Genomic DNA, 10,237 nt, shown 5'->3' with positions numbered 1-10,237 from the left:
TACGTTGGCAGGAACGACACTAAACGAACTCATGCTGAAAGCCACGTTCACCAAATTCGCCCGTACCCGGCCGGACACTTGAAATCCGGTTCTAGTCGGCTCGGAAATTCAGCTCTGTTGGGCGAAGCTCGTGGCTATAGCTATCCAAACCTGAGGCCATAAAACTTTCGGAACATGTGCGTACATGTCACAGTATGGAGCTAAATTTAAAGGGCACCCTGCCTCGGCTGTAATGCACATGTCTAGCGATTACAGTTATATGGACTGCCTGTAGACTCTGCGTCATATGGTGTTCAGCCAAAACGGTGAATTTGGCATCCACATGATAGCCATTATCAAACATGTAAAATGATCATTTTTTATAAACATAGAAAGTTATATTAAGTTATATTCCAAGCACCAGAGTCTTACTCTAAAGTCAGTATTTAAAATCGTTGAGAAGTCCTGTTTCGCCATCGACAGAATTCGAAAGACAATTACTCTCCAAGCAGATGTTGGTTGGGACAATTGTGACCTTCTGTTCATATGCCCCGTTTGTTGCACCGGTGGAAAGAAACGTCGGGGTATATAAGAAGAAGCCACAGAAAGAGACTAAACATTGTCGTCTCCTTCCCAAAAAGAGACTAAACATTGTCGTCTTTATGAATTATAGATATAGAAACAGTACACTCAGTATCAAGGCATTGGCATAGCGTGGCAGTGGCATATTCTGCCAGTAGAAAAACATGTAACACCGGCATTAGACTTTCTAGTGTGACAATGCTCGCTATTCAACATCACAGCTGTACACGGAGGCTATGAGGACATGTAGTATAGTACCGTTTTGGAAGTCAAATATTTCACATAGTATTTGATGACGCATATATGACGCAATAAGTTGTTACGACATCAGTTGCATGTGCGTTTCGCACTAGGAAAGTACATTAGATAGTTTTATTCTTTCAAATTCTCTTGAGTAAAGAATTCGAAATCTATGTGTCACAAATTTCATTTTGCAAAAAGTAAGCTTCTAACGTTATTTCAACATAGCCATTTCAAACGTTTGTATGTCGTATGTTGATGTTTAGTAGTGGTATGGACACTTGGCTATGGACACTTGGCTACTTGTTGCGACACGAGGTCGTGACATGTACATGGCGTGACTCCGGACCCCTAGCAATAACGTGTTTTTCTCATCTATAGATATTCCCGTCCCTCAGAAAACATGTTTTCAAATCATCACATCGAAAATGGGGACAACATTTTCACCCATTGACACCATCCATGCCCTCGCTAGATGGAAAATTTGAGATATTTTTCCATACATATTTTCTTGCCGGGTGCAACATAGTCGTTAGCAACGATATTTCTGTTTTTGCCATGTCTGCACATTCTCGTCTAATGATATGCTTTTCTTTTGGTGGTGTGATCGAGTCAGACTATACCTGTCCATGTCTTCCGTTACAATGCCTGGGGAAATAGACCACTAGGTTTGTGCGTGATTTATGATTCCGTGTGCATCAGTAACCGTCAGCACGATACGTGTGCTTACCATCTGCCAGTCAAAGGCATGATCCGTGGCGCTACTGTACTCTCCAGGCAGAGGTTAGGCTCCGGCTTGTTTCTGACGTATTCTTTTAGAAAACATGCGTTTTTGTGGGCCTTTCTATTTTGCCACGGTTTTCTTTCCTTTGGATGGCGGACAAAAAGAAAACCTGACACAATAGAAAGCCCAATAAACAGGCTAACAGTAACAGCCTAACTTCTGCTTCAGGGCTCGGAGTGCCGTAAGATCTGTATTACGTACAACTTTCCGTAACGTACGTACAGGTTTCCGCAGGAACCGGGGTGTTTGAAAAGGTAAATGGATACAAACAAAGCGTTTTTCCAGTTTTGCGAGAAAAAATTGACTCATTGATACAGTTTTGTGTTTAAGACCTGTAACGTCATAACGAACAACTTTCCGCAGGAACCGGGGTGTTGGAAAAGGTAACTGAATAGAAACAAAGCGTTTTTCCGTTTCAAGCGAGAAAAAAATGACTCATTGACACCGTTTGGTGCACACATACAATTGCGATGACGTCGTTTCGCCGCACACCCTTGAAGGGGCTTGTGTCTTGCGCAATCGACATCCTTGATTGACGGCGTTGTATATCTCGCAATCAGTTAGGAGGGCCAGCCTGCATGATATGTACAAGGTGGAGGACTGTGTAAGAAAATAAAAATCCAAGTAGATCACAGACAAATGTAACGTTAGCAAGAACATACAACACAAAATAGAAGTCAGTAATGTTATGCGCGACCCCGTATATTATATCTCCAAAGTTGGGTAAAACTCCATACGGCTCTCCATACGTACATCTGACAAAGAGGTGACAATATAAACTGGGAGATTAAATGCATACTAAGAGGGGTTGTAAACTTAGCAGAAGCACCAGGCCTTTCTACTGGGATGTGGATTGTAGAATTTGGTACTCTCCAAGCAGAGGAGGGGTTCCGGCAGGTTTTTGACGTGTTTTTAGGCGTTTTTGTCGGGCTTTCTACTTTGTCACAGGTGTGGGTTGGCTATACACAAAAAAATGACAAAGTAGAAAGCCCGACAAAAACGCCTAAACACACGTCAAAGGCCTGCCGGAACCCCTCCTCTGCTTGGAGAGTAGAATTTGGCAAAAATAGGGTAACATTTTCCCATCACGGTGCCAGCCGAAGAAACCCCTATGCCATGGTGCCCAGACCCCCCTGGCAAATTATTGTCCCTATAGCCAGCGTAGCTAGACTAAGCTTTCTCATGTTTCTGACTTGTACAGTATACACACTACAGCCTTCAGGAAGATATTTATTTGGGAGAAAAATGGAAAGAAGGATTGTGACGTTTTTCTATTATACAGTCCTCCATTTTGTGACATTTGGGAGTGCGAGCTGACAGAAATCGCATGCACCAATGCAGTCCGGAACACATCACCCCACCATCTTTCATCCCCAGATCTGATTGCAGATAACCACGACCGTCCACGTATCAACACAAATTGACCAGGGAAATGTCTATTAGGATTTGATTTACGCCCTGCTACCGCAAGGACTACATGACATGATGATGGGCAAACAGGTTAGTAACAGGCATGCGCAGTAGTGATCAGCTGAACAGCTGGTGCTACCCATTTAAACTCGCTGTTGCCATGGCTCCGCCTAGCAACGGCGAAGGGCTCCTTTCTGGTAAACAAGTTGTTTTTTGGACGGCCGTATGTGATCTATCAGTGTCCGTCTGTGCCCCTGGCGATCTGGTATTTTTTTAGAGCTTGTCGGAAGACGGGCCTCTGTACCGCCCCGCACCCGCCCCTATTGGGGACGATCCAGAAAAGAAAAGAAGGGGGCTGAAGAAAATAATATCAGGTGTATTTGCAGCCAGTGCCACAGGCAGGTACCCAATGTGTAGGGTAATGAGGCTGTTTAACGTGTTCGAGGCAAAACGATTGGTTCCAACCAGTCTTCTCCTTTATTGCACTCTTTAGTTGATTCCTTGAGCGTTATGTAGCGAAATGATCATAAAATCTGTTTCCGTGCCTGGAAAGTGCACTGGGTATTTGTGAAGGTCATAAACAAGTAGTTGTCCAAGAAAAACACATATATGATATAACGCTATATTTGATATGAGCAAGGAGGAGAATATATCCCTAAAACCTCAGTCCTTGTCATGACGAAGCAATCGCACTACAGGCGTTTTTTTAACACAGTCTACAGTCCTACCGTAGCCTGGTCCCAGTCTCTAGGGTCGGCTTAGTGATGTTTTACCGGGCCAGTCAGTTTCTGATGGCCTTTCTACCTCTGGCTGCCTTCCTACTTTTCCGCCGCCGTCGGTGCCGAACTAATTAATCCAAGGCCGTAAACAACACCCCGAGCGGCCTAAGCTGTCTGGGCGGGTGAGGGTCACTCACAGTGCCGTAGAGATATCGGGGAGGCACCGAGGGTATGGATTCCAGGCTAGTCCTACCGGTGCGCGCTGAGATTTGTTTCGTGGGCACTGTAACTACATAGTGTAAGATGAAACTACGACAGTCCCCACACCCCCACTAGACCCCCAGTCTCTACTACCGCCCGATCACCATTATGTTAATAGCCATGACTCACACCCGTGAGGTGTTGTTCCGCTGACCATGGCGTAAAAACGCTGACCGCAGTGTAAAACGACACTTGTTTTCGCTCCCGTCCATGCCTCCGGCAACGGGCGATGAAACGCTTGAAACGCTTGAATAGCAAGGAAAACCACTGTATTTACACAACGTTGGCGACAGTCAAGAAGGGCGACATGTTCGTACGTTATGTGACACCTGGCGTCGCCACACCAGCAAACAACGTCCGTTTCATTTGTACTCTTACAGTAACGCTTCGGTGGAAGAATACAAGAAAGTTGGTTTTTAAAACAAAATACATGTATTTGTTACAATGAGTACACATTACAGGTGGAGTGCTGAAAAATAGCTATGCCTTCCTTACACATTCACAGTGACACGCACGCATACGCGCGTACGCACGTACACAGACAGCCACACACACGCACGTACGCACAGACACACATACACTCTTACTGTGTGTGTGTGTGTGTGTGTGTGTGTGTGCGTGTCACACAGAGACACACACACACGCACACACACAAACACACACACACTAACAGTAACACATACACACGCACAGACACCACACACTCACAGACAGACACACACACACACACACACACACACACACACACACACACACAGTAAACTTGGGATTCGGGACTGCAGACTCTGCGACCCTTCCACCCCCTGGGGAGACTGTGTACTCTTGTGGTCCGTCTGAGTGACAGGGCGTGTAAAATCTATTTGTCCGGGATCAGCTAACGACAGTTCTTACTCCTTCACGCGAAGATAATCGACTGAGAACACCGTAAACACCAAGCAGATGTTTTGAGGAAACATTGTATTTTCTGTTTTTTTTCTAACACATCCCTCATAACAGAATACGAGAACATTCTTCGAAACGTGACTGATGAATTTATTCAACGATATCCCTCATAACGTTGTGAGGTTTACTTGGGCAGTCATAAAATACTAGTATCAATATCCTGCCTCTCAACCTCTGATTGAAAGAGTGGACCAGGGTTCATTCTTCCAGTTCTAGTTCATAGTCTACGAACTTCCTGATAGTGATAGGAATATCACGTAGACGGACTGTGTTGTGCGGACTAGTGTGTTGTCCTTTTAGAGTAGTCTCTACCAGACTCCGTGGGTTCAAATTCTAATTCTATGTCCGGCTGACTCCTCTTGCTTATTATTCAGTCTATTTGACCAATTTCTACTATTTTGCAGCATCCCATGAAGTCTGGTAAAGACTATTAGGGCATTTCAGAGGCTACACGTTATCGTATGTATCCCGGGGAATTGACCTATTAAAATGAAGATTTACATGGCACTTTTGGCTTTGTAACAGTTTGTCTTTGTGTACATGGATGGAAATGATTCTCGGCAAGACACGATGTTGTCATGAATCCAAGGTAGATTTCTTAGAACTGGCTGCTGATTTCCCGACCTTGACTTGCATCGTATAATGACGGTACTGTTTTTACAGACATGATAATTACAAAGAGCAGGAGTCACATCCGTCAACATCAGGCGTCAATAAAGCAATTTTGTTTATTTTTATTTTACACGATCGCGCCCTTTGGGTCAAAGCACATGACACATTTGTTATGACAGACACACGCTCGTACACACACACGTACACACACACACACACACACACACACACACACAAACACACACACACACAAAAACACACACACACACAAACACACACATACACACACACACACACAAACGCACACATTCATACATACACACACAAATAAAAGGAAACAAATGCATGTTTCTTTTATTTTTTAATCAGTGCCAAAATGTATCTTGTGCGCCGACCGCAGGTTTTGTGCTAGTGGTCAACGTACAATCTCCAAGCAGATGTAATGAAATAAACTCCAATATACAGGAAAAGAGTGCTAAACGTAGCAAAAATAAAAGTATGTAAAGCATTGAGAATTGAATAAAAGCCGGATCCTTACATCTATTTAGAGATTAGCAAACGTATTGCTAGCAAACGTATAATCTAGTCTAGCAAACGTATAATCTTGTCTAAGCATGAGTTAAATCCCTCCCCAGGCCCTTAGTACATCTGCTAGAAGATTATTAGTCCAATGTTTTATCACTCGTTTTGAGAGAATGGCAGCTGTGGAAGGCAGCCACTGCCTATGACGTCAGTCTCTTTGCTGATGAGAGTAGAAGGGATCCTTCTGTGAGCAGAGGAGCTTTGATAGTTTTGGGATGCTTCAAAGTTCAAACCCAACGCTTTTATAAATGGAAACCAATACTGTAGTACTAGTACTGCAAATCTTGAAACTTTCGCGGTTTTCGCAGTGACCTCTCCGCGAATGTGTGTCTCCAATATGTTAGTACTGTACGAGTATTACTACTACAGAAATGTTTCAATCACGAATCTACAACACCGTGAAAACATCTTTTTCTCTCTCCTACATTGAAATAAAACCACCACGAAAGTGAATAGAATACGTCCCAAAAATTTCGAGTTGCTCGACCTAAAACCACAAAGCACCCTTGAGGTTTAGTCAGGGATGCCTTGGTTGCGGTACAGGGAGGTACAGAGTGTGAGTCATGGAATCCTGGCCGTATTCTTCCCAGATGTGAAAGTGCTTTTTCTGTCAAGAAGATTTCAGATGGATCGACGAAAGGGCACCATTCTGCGTTCCTTTGGCAAGCTGAATTCGGTCACCCTTTAAAAAAGACATTGGAGCCTGGCGCTTGTTACCTTTTTTTACTGTCTATGCCCAATTAGCATACGGGCATGAATTAGCAAATAAAAGTTTTCTTTATTTAGTATTTGTTAAACTCCGAGCAGATGGGAGGCTAAATTATTACGTTTTTCTAGCTTGAAAACAGTCTGTCAGAGAAAAGGGCAGCTAGGAACCGTAACGCACGATTTAGCCTCACCCAACATCTGCTTGGAGATTACGAAATCAAACCTGCTTCATTGCCAGGAAAGGACTATTAGAGCTAGAGTCTCTACCAGACTGACTGCGCCAGCTATATGGGATCATATGGAGACTAATCGATCCCGTAGACTGACACTCCTGGCAAGTTATTGAACTTTTTGCCAAAGTCTACGATCCGTACCCCCGTAGAAAGGCCTGATGGAGCTAAAACAAAGTTGTCGACCAGACGATTGTCGTTGCAAGGATGGGGCCTTGATATAAGGGTCATATAATACTGGCCAAAAACTCGGGTATCTTAGAAGTGGCCATGATCGAATAGATGCCTAGAGATGTGGCGATATGCGCTGTCACACAAACAGTGCGCGGTTCCAAATGAAGTCACCACCTGCTGTTGTTGACTACGAGCAGTTTTGAAATGCCGTGAGACCGGCGCATGGCCGTGCATCGCGGTCGTGTCACGTCCACAGCAAAGTCTTGCTGTGCGGTTGTCACTAGAATGTCACCGTGAGATCCTGTGGTCGACCTCTAGCCCACTGCAACATCCGCTGTCTTTGTGCTGAGATTAGCACTATCACGCACACTTGACTGCACTGCCTCAGAGGTAGCGAAAAGGTGGAACTATAGATATTGCAATCTGCGCATATCTATTGTTATCAACATATTGTTCTAGAGAGAATTAGTATGCATAGCTAGATTGTTTCTACTACATTTGATAGATTAAATTAGTTAAATATTAGCATTAGTCCAACTGACATGTATGTACAAATTGCCAAATTGTACCTGTTACAATTGTCGCGCAATAAAGTTCTTCTCAGTTTCTTCATATCTAGTTCATATCCAGCAAAGCACGTAAGGCAAGACTGGCCAAAAATAGGTATTTGGCTGGTACCTAAAGCTTCAATAAACCTTGTGAAGAAGGACACCCTTATTACACGTGTTACAGATCTTTCTTAGTCACCATAAAGCTGGTAGAATCCCGGGCTGGCATCCTCATTATCACATGGACAGGGACCGGTGAACTACTTTGGGTACTTTCCAAGCAGATGTTGGGCTCCGGCTTGTTTTAACGTCTTTTCAGGCGTTTTTATCGGTATATTTGGTCAGGGTTTCCCATTATCTACCAGCCTTTTTGGCTGGAGGACAAAAAGAAAACCTGAAAAAGTAGAAAGTCCTATAAAATCGCCTAAAAAGACGTCCAAAACACGTCGGAGCCCAACCTCTGCTTGGAGACGGTAGAGGTGTTTGTAACATGAAGAACATAACATAGCTAGGATGTCCTCGGTAATACTCGCCCGACAAAAACGCCCAAAACACGTCAAAAACCAGCCGGACCCACTCCTCTGCTAGGAGAGTTATAACATCAACCATTCTCCATAGTTAGTTGATGATTTCTCCAAAATCGAAGACACGTCAAAAGAGTCGAAAGTCTCAAGACCATCGCTCTCACCGCCTTGTAGGGGACTCCAATTAAACTGCCTCGTCGGAACTTCAGACGAGATAATCCGCAAAATGGGTACCGTGTGGTCAAGCTGAGCCCCGATACTATTTGCGTCTGGGAAAATAATAAGATAATTACTGACCAAAGGTGTGGTCATCTGTGACCTGTGGACAGGTGGTCAACCACCTTTGCCCTTAATGACCTCTCTGCCCGGCCGGACATTATGTTTGTCCCGCAAAGTGTCCTGTCCAGGTATTAACGTTATATTACGTAATACTTGTAACGTTACTTGTTCATCTTTCCTGAAGTTTCTTTCTCCGACAGGTTGCATCCATCTCCAAGCAGATGTGAGGATCTGGCTCATCATCAGTGTTTTATCTTTATTTTTAATGGTTCGAGGAGGTCAAACGTATAGCAAGGTTTATACGTTGTATGTCAGATGGAAGAATTCTAAACAGCCTACTGTGCAGTGAACTGGCCTCTGGGACAAGACCACGGGGTCGCCCCACCTGCGTTTCAAGGACGTTCGGGCAAACTCCTGGACATTATTACGAACATCATAAACACATGGGAGAGACACTTGCTGAAACAGCTAGAACTCTTTGGGGACAGAAACTGGGGGAAGAAAAACAGAGACTTGCCTCAGAACTCAGACATCTAAAGCGCACAAACAAACGAGACGGACATTGTCTGGAATTTGTAATATTTCATAGTGCTGCAAGACTTACGAATATCTACTGGGGTGGTCAGTATACTGAATCACGTCATTTATTGCAATTCGGTGCTTACGACCAAGCCATCTTTCCACAAAAACACCCAGATAACACTTACTTGACTTGCCTAAAACACTTAACGTTATAGCAAACTTCTGGCTCGATTAGATTGACTCTCCTAAGAGACGTGTGTGTCCTCAAACTACGTTGTTTGCCGTTCTTGTTGACATTCGACCGGCCTTTGAGTCGATTGTGTCCCCCGTTATCTGGTGACCATGCCCATAGTGACCTTCCTCCGCGGTTGATATGTCAATATATGTACAAATATGTCACTATTTAATAGCCGGGCGACGCGAAGGGCAACTAGTATTAGGATTTTGCTGAAGGAAGTCCCCCCCCCCCCCAGAAGAAAGCAGAACTTGTCTGCAAATTGTTGACTTAAAAAAGACTGGCATCGATTTTGTACCCCTTAAGTTTAACTATCATTTCTGGTACGTTTCCTGTAAAAGAGTAAGGGGGCACAGAAATTCAAGTAGAGATTCGAAAAAAATAGTGGTGCTTATTTCATTGGTGCCCCGCCCCCCAAAAAACAGGTGTCCCGACCTTAAAGTTTCAATGGGCATTGTTAGTATGAATCTGTTTCAATCAATCTTTTTCAGACCTTAAACATATTATTTGTCGTCCCTCAACACTTTTCTTCTCTTCCTCGTCTCTAAATTTTCGTCGAAAGTCCAGCTATGTGTGGCAGAACACTATAGATGCACACGAACATGTACTGCTGGTACTTTGCAAAGGGGCGTGTAATGACTCTATTATCGCAACCGACCTTTCGTCTACTTGTTCAGGGAACGAGTCACTTCCATTGTTTTGTGAGAACTAAAGACTTCAAATTTATGTCAAATTCAAAAGTCCGTCTGTGTGTGACAGGAACATGTACTACTTTGAAAGGGGACGTGTTAAGAATTCAAACGCAACCGTCCTGTCGTCTAACTACTTTTCAGGGAACGAGTCACTTCGATTGTTTTGTGAGGACTAAAGATTTCAAATTTACGTCTCATTCAAAAGTCGGTCTGT

The sequence above is a fragment of the Branchiostoma lanceolatum genome, chromosome 1 (assembly GCF_035083965.1).
Source record: "Branchiostoma lanceolatum isolate klBraLanc5 chromosome 1, klBraLanc5.hap2, whole genome shotgun sequence".
NCBI lineage: Eukaryota > Metazoa > Chordata > Leptocardii > Amphioxiformes > Branchiostomatidae > Branchiostoma > Branchiostoma lanceolatum.
Note: the sequence above shows the minus strand (reverse complement) of the source record.